Source organism: Eurytemora carolleeae, unplaced genomic scaffold, assembly GCF_000591075.1.
Source record: "Eurytemora carolleeae unplaced genomic scaffold, Eaff_2.0 scaffold2319, whole genome shotgun sequence".
Lineage (NCBI taxonomy): Eukaryota > Metazoa > Arthropoda > Copepoda > Calanoida > Temoridae > Eurytemora > Eurytemora carolleeae.
This window is the reverse complement of record NW_019398617.1, coordinates 675-7,947: the sequence shown is the minus strand read 5'-3', so window position 1 is coordinate 7,947 and position 7,273 is coordinate 675. Positions and strand designations below refer to the sequence as shown.

General features: G+C 32.8%; 1 long non-coding RNA gene across 1 annotated transcript; it reads left to right on the top strand.

The window, feature by feature from the left end:
* Positions 1–1,302: 1,302 nt before the first annotated feature.
* LOC111717541 (uncharacterized) lies at positions 1,303–1,968 on the top strand. The gene is made up of 2 exons (XR_002768808.1): positions 1,303–1,366; positions 1,882–1,968. It is a non-coding gene; the product is annotated as an uncharacterized LOC111717541 (long non-coding RNA).
* Positions 1,969–7,273: the final 5,305 nt, after the last annotated feature.

Below are 7,273 nucleotides of genomic sequence, written 5' to 3'. Positions count from 1 at the left end.
GGGGGGGGTAAAGTAAACATTTACCTCAGAGTTCCATCATTCATCATCATGTTTTTTCTTTAGTTCCAAATATGTAAACAAGGTTACACATTCTGGTTGGGGGGACTTTCGACATAATTTGATGTGACCCTCCATTTAAAAAAGTACCTTTAGACCTTTGTTTCTAACTGTAAATTGATAATTTATAATAGTTTTAAAACTTGATTTTTTTTGGTAGATCTTGTTCATGTTTTGTAAGTATTTTTAGTGTTTTCCCAACGAAAATAAACAACTTTTTAAAGAAAAAACATCAAAAGAATAGTTTAGTTTTTCATCAGACAATTAGTCCTTTCCTTTTTCGTTAAATAATGGAATTTAAGAAATGTTATCTATGTTTTGAAGAAACAAGGTTTAAGGAAGGTCGAGGGGGGGAAATTTTATAATTTTGTACTTTTGCAATTTTGCTATTTTGCTAATTTGCAATTTTGCAATTTTGCAATTTCGAAAATTTGTAATTTTGTAATTTTGTAATTGTGGGATTTTTCAGTTCTGTTGCGTTTTTCTGTTTTGGGTTTTTTGGGAAAAAATATTGAATAAAATGAATTTTGGAAATTTTTCTTTTTCCTAACTGCATGCAAACATTAAAACAAGAACAGCTCGACATTAAAATTTCCCGTATTTTTCCAGATGATTTTTGACAAATAGACTTAGCGAGAAAAAAACATATTTTTGTCAAAATAAAAATTTTATACAACGTAAAAAATGCAATTTTATAGAAAATGCTAACTTGAAAAATATTATTAACATCTCGGACGCTTCTGGAAATTTTAAAAAGTAAAAAAAAACTTTTTAATTTTTGGACGATACCCTACTCTTATACTACAGTGGAACCTCTAAAACTTTGGAAATGGAAGACGATATTAAAGCACCCTTACCTGAGCAAATTGTTTTAAACAGTCAATAGCTTCAGAAATGATTTACGAATTGGATTCGCAACATTTTGGTTTCCTGGACTCGGATCCGCAAAAATATGCGGATCCTCGGATCCGGATCCACGAGGCAAAACATCAACCAAATGCTGTAATAAAAACCTTTTTTTCTCGAAAAACTGAAATCTGAATTTTTAACTAATAAAAGTTTAGCAAATCTCTGAATGGTTTACTAAGTTTAAGCAAAAGAATGAGCGAAAAAACAGTAAGTCTAAAGAAGTGTTGAGGACCTGGATCCGGATCCATTTTTTCAAGGGTGGATCCAGGATCCGGATCCGCGTCAAAATGAAATGGATTGTTAGCATTGCTGTTTGATATCTTAAGCAAAGGGGAAACATGTTTTTTTTTCTTAGTGAGGAATCGGACGGAGGCTCAACTACACTAGACCTTCATAACAGGTTAATTTCTTTATCAACCAATCAACAAATTAATTAATTTGCCAATCAATTAATTAATCCATTTTTCAATTAAAGGGACTGTAAGCTTAATTCAAGAAGGCAATGTCCTTTTTGCAACGGTACACTTAAAACTTTAATCTGATCGAAAATGTGATAGATACAATCGTTTTGTCTGACTGGAAACGTGTTTATTTTTGTGAGTTTCTCCATTGCTTCTCACAAACAAGAAATGCAAGTCACTTTCGCCAAGGAACCGCAAATGAAACCAGTTGAAAGAAACAAAAACATTGATATCTAATTCATACTTGATCAGACAAAGCTTCCAAGGGTATTGTTGTAAATCTGGCATTTAAAGGGTTATGCAATTTTGTTAACTCCATTCTGGAACCTGGAATGGAAGCTGGTGGCAAATTCTCATATTTGACTTGATTTGATTTGATTTAAAAATGGAGGGTCGTTGTAAATTACGTAGACAGTCCCTTTAAGTATATATTTACGATAAGAATCCCTTTAAGGTGTATGAAGGGAAGGTTCTGGTGTATAAAAGATATTTGTGGAATGGTGTGTGCTTTCTTTACCTGGGCCCTCATCCTTTACGCAGAGTAAGTTTCATTCTTTGTGCACAGAAAGTTTTATTCTGTACACAGAGTAAGTTTTATTCTATACACGGATTAAGTTTCAGCCTTTACGCAGATTAAGTTTTATTCTTTACGCAGAGTAAGTTTTATGCTATACACAGAGTATGTTTCATCCTTTACGCAGAGTAATTTTTATTCTTTGCTCAGAGTAAGTTTTATTCTTTACGCAGAGTAAGTTTTATTCTTTACGCAGAATAAGTTTTATTCTTTACACAGAGTATGTTTCATCCTTTTAGTAGAGTAAGTTTCATTCTTTATGCAGAGTAAGTTTCATCCCTTACGCAGAGTAGTAAGTTCTATTCTTTACGCATAGTAAGTTTTATTATTTACGCAGAGTAAGTTTAAACCTTTACACAGAGTAAGTTTTCTTCTTTACGCAGAATAAGTGTCATCTTTAAGGCAGAGTAAGTTCTATTCTTTACGCAGAGTAAGTTTAAACCTTTACGCAGAGAAAGTTTTATACTTTTTGCAGAGTAAGTTTAATTCTTAATGCAGAGTAAGTTTCATTCTGTACGCAAAGTAATTTTTATTCTTTACGCAGAGTAAGTTTCAATTTTTATGCAGAGTAAGTTTTATTCTGTACACAAAAAAAGTTTCATTCTTTACGCAGAAGAAGTTTCATCCTTTACGCAGAGAAAGTATTATTCTTTACGCAGAGTATATATCTTCCTTTACGCATAGTATGTTTCGTTCTTTATGCAGAGATAGTCTTATACTTTTCACAAAGTAAGTTTCATCCTTTAAGCAGAGTAAGTTTCATTCTTTACCCAGTGTAAGTTTCATCCTTGACGCAGAGTAAGTTTTTTTCTTTATGCAGAGAAAGTTTTATACTTTTTGCAAAATTAGTTTCATCCTTTAAGCAGAGTAAGTTTCATTCATTACCCAGAGTAAGTTTCATCCTGTACGTACAGTAAGTTTCATCCTGTACGGAAAGCAAGTTTCGTCCTTTATGTATAGTAATTTCTAACTTTTCATCCATTTCCTGTGGTCGTCACTCGTCGTTTTTATCCATATAGTGAAGAAGAGTTTTTATTGAAACAAACCAAATTTAAAAATAGATTCTTGTTTTTATAAGTTTAAACTCAAATTTTTGTAATCCTAAAAAAGTCAGGGGGATCCTAAAATCCTAAAAAAAAGTCAGGGGGATCCTGAAATCCTAAAAAAGTCAGGGGGATCCTAAAATCCTTAAAAAAGTCGGGGGGATCCTAAAATCCTAAAAAAAAGTCAAGGGATCCTAAAATCCTAAGAAAAAGTCAGGGTATCCTAAAATCCTAAGAAAAAGTCAGGGGGATCCTAAAATCCTTAAAAAGTCAGGGGGATCCTAAAATCCTAAGAAAAAGTCAGGAGGATCCTAAAATCCTAAAAAAAGTCAGGGGGATCCTAAAATCCTAAGTAAAAGTCAGAGGGATCCTAAAATCCTATAAAAAGTCAGGGGGATCCTAAAATCCTAAAAAAAGTCAGGGTATCCTAAAATCCTAAGAAAAAGTCAGGGGGATCCTAAAATCCTTAAAAAGTCAGGGGGGTCCTAAAATCCTAAGAAAAAGTCAGGAGGATCCTAAAATCCTAAAAAAAGTCAGGGGGATCCTAAAATCCTAAGAAAAAGTCAGGGGGATCCTAAAATCCTAAAAAAAGTCAAGGGGATCCTAAAATCCTAAAAAAAGTCAAGGGGATCCTAAAATCCTAAAAAAAAAGTCAGGGGGATCCTAAGTTTTTTTTAATTAAGCCAAGTGTGTGCAAAAAATCACTTACTGTAATATGTAATTTCTTTCCCTAATAAAATCAACTCAAATCGATTGATCAAGTTGGTTAGATGAGTTTGTCCGATCATAGCTCTTGAACTCCTCTGGGCCGATTTGCCTTAAATTTTGATTGGGGAACTTGGAAGAATCATGGGAATGATATTAGCTTGGTTTTATAATATTATTAGTTGAGTAAAGATAGCCTTTTAAAAGAAAAATATGCAGAAAATCGACATGAATAGTTAAAAACATGGTTTTTCCAGGATAAATGTAACTTATTTGACTTGCCTCGGTATAAAACCGTGGGATCCGTAAGAATGAGTTTTAATGTGTTAAAGGGACTAAACGTTATGTTAAGTGACCCTCCATGCAAAGGTTTACAACGTCTAAATAAGATATCAATGTTACTGTTTATTTTCATTTGCGGTTTCTCTCAGTAAGTGACAGCACATTCCTTGCTTATAATAAAATACGATCGGAAACCATATTCCGATCAAAATCGTTGTAACTCGGGCTTTGCTATCTATTCATGGGGAGTCACTTTAAGTTACGCGTAAAGTCCATTTAAAACACAAAGTTTTACCATAAGCTTGAAAATCATCTTCTTTAGTTAACAAATGGATTTTCGAAGGCAGCGTTAAATTATAAGCCAGAAAGAGTGTGAATGCGCGTAAATCCTTTTGTCCTCTGTCTCAGGGTTATTGGGAACGAAAAACCCCTAAATCTTAATAAGACGCCATCTAGTGTTCTATCTGTATTGTTATTGATCTAAGTTTGCACTAATTGGAACTAATTTAAAATGTCGCCACTCTAAAATTTAAAGCTTAGATTGTAATTAGCTAAGGATTTATTGCTCCTTCTTGTTTACACACAGAATATTAATATCTCTCTTACGCATAATTAAGCTCTTACTCTGAATTTCAGAGGCGTATATGGTTCTTCAAAATAAAGACATTCTTTGACTGAAGAAAATTAACTTCTCTCTTACGCATAATTAAGCTTTAAATCGGTATTTCAGAGGCATATATGGTTCTTCAAAATAAAGACATTTTTTGCTCGAAAAAAATTAACTTAACTTCAAAGATAAATTTTAGAGCCATGGATTCGGATCCATAGAACCGGATACGAAAATTTTAATGCCATGGATCCGGATTCATCCGAAAAAATATCACCTAAAAAATTGTGGCAACAAATAAGAGTTAATGAAATTTTCCTTACCTCTTATAGGAACTGTAAATGTATTGTCGTTTTTCTAGGTTTATAAGTGGTTATTTCTGATAATTCCTAAATGTTTTCTTGCAGTAGAAATTCGCAAGTCACTTTTGTAGAAAAACCACTGTTAAAAGTAATCATAATTATTAACATTTATTATCTAAATCATACCAAACAGAAAAATCTTTTGTGCATTGAGGGTTTCTTGAAATTACATTGACAGTCCCTTTAATGGTAAATTAACTAGAAAAAGGGGGAAAATTAGTAAAAAAAAATGCTAAAACTTGAAAAAATATTTAAAGCTGAATCAGGAACTGGATTCAGGTTCTGGATCCATTCTTTACTGAACAGATTCAGGATATAGAACCATTCTTTTCTTGACAGAGTGGACTCAGGATTACTCCAAATCCATTCTTCATAGGACAGATTCTTCATAGGATAGATTCTTCATAGAACAGATTCTTCATAGAACAGATCTAAGATCTGGATTTATTCTTAACAGGACAGAAATAGGGTCTAAATCCATTATTTACAGGACAGATTCTTCATAGGACAGATTCTTCACAAGACAGTTTAGGAGACCGAATCCATTGGTTTACAGGACAGATTCAGGTTCTGGATCAATTCTTTACAGGAAAGATTCAGGATCTGGATCAATTCTTTACAGGACAGATTCAGGATCTGAATCAATTCTTTATGGGACAGATTCAGGATATGGATCAATTCTTTACGGGACAGATTCAGGATATGGATCAATTCTTTACTATTCTTTATGGGATAGATTCAGGGCCTGGATCAATTCTTTACAGGACAGATTTAGGGTCTGGATCCATTCTTTAAAGGACAGATTCAGGATCTGGATCCATTATTTAAGGACAGATTTAGTGTATGAATCTATTCTTTACAGGACAGATTCAGGTTAAATACTAGACACTTGCTTATTAATCTCCTCTATAAATGAGTAGTAATCTCTGTTTGTATGTCTAATCCTAATTCATTCCCCTGGACTGATTTGCCTCAAATTTTATTTGTGGAACTTGGGAGAACCCCGAGAAATGTTCTCAGCTTGGTTTTGAGCTCCAAAATTGAGCAGGTCGACTTTAATTGGAAAAAAGTTAAATTCGCAAATTAAAACCAAGTGCATGTAACAGCAGGAGTAACCCATGGCCATGCTGGGTTTCCAAGCTAGTATTATATACACCCCTGTTTTAAGTTGAACTACTTACTATTCGCACTGATATCTGAGGACTCATTAACAAATATGAAATTAATATATCTTTATGTCATACACAGTTTTTAATCAAAATTAAAGATTTTTGATAAGAATTCAACATTCAAAAACTACATGAATCCAAACCTGTTTCAAGGTCAAATATGAAAGATGGTGCACTGTTAGTGATTTCTTCAACATGACAAAAATAAACACCCCTGATAGAACTTGTAGTTTTAACAGGGCTTATTTACATTTTCTTAATGTAAAAGTTTGAATGAGAAAGTTTACTGTTTTCTACCATGGATTGGACCCGGGTAAGTTTGAATTTCAGAGAACGGGAGGAATAAATTAGGACTGAATAACAAAGGAAAATTTTAAAGATAGTTTTGTCTTTTTCCCCATTTTGTTCACTCTGTACATGAGACAACAATTTCATAATTATAATTTAGATTGAACATCAATTTTTTTTCTTTTTTTGGTCCATCACCATCACCAAATTTTAAAATTTTGAACCTTAGTGTCACAAATCCTCTTATTGGTCTTATGAGGTTCTTGAAAAAATAACGTTTATTTGATCCTTAATTATTTGATCCTTAACAGAGAAGTAAAATGTTTAGAAATATTCAGTGTATTTTTTAAGTAGTTTTTGGAAATTTGTAATATTGTAAACTTCTGGATTATGTATTAAATCTATCATATTTCACTGGAAGGACCCATAAGGGACATATCAGTGCTGCAGTAAACACATCTCCTGGGTGAAAATATAACTCTAAAATATCCGCTTTTAAAATGAGTTTCTAGCAAATTGCCAAGGGTTAAAGGAACTGTCAACGATATTTAGAAAAAGTTACATGGTAGTTATTAAACCTTTGTCTGAGCAATCTTGGTTGAGAGATCATGGTCTTTCCGCCCCTATCTGAAAATTGATATTTTTCGTTCAGTCCCTGTAAACTAGAAAATTATGATCTATTTTAGCCTAGGTAGCAACCAGTTTGAAGATGTAAACTTTGGTACGCTTAATACATTTTAAAATTGCTATATTCATTCCAACAGATTACTTTAATTGTTCCTTAAAATCCCCACTCTAAACTTCTTTTTGACCAAT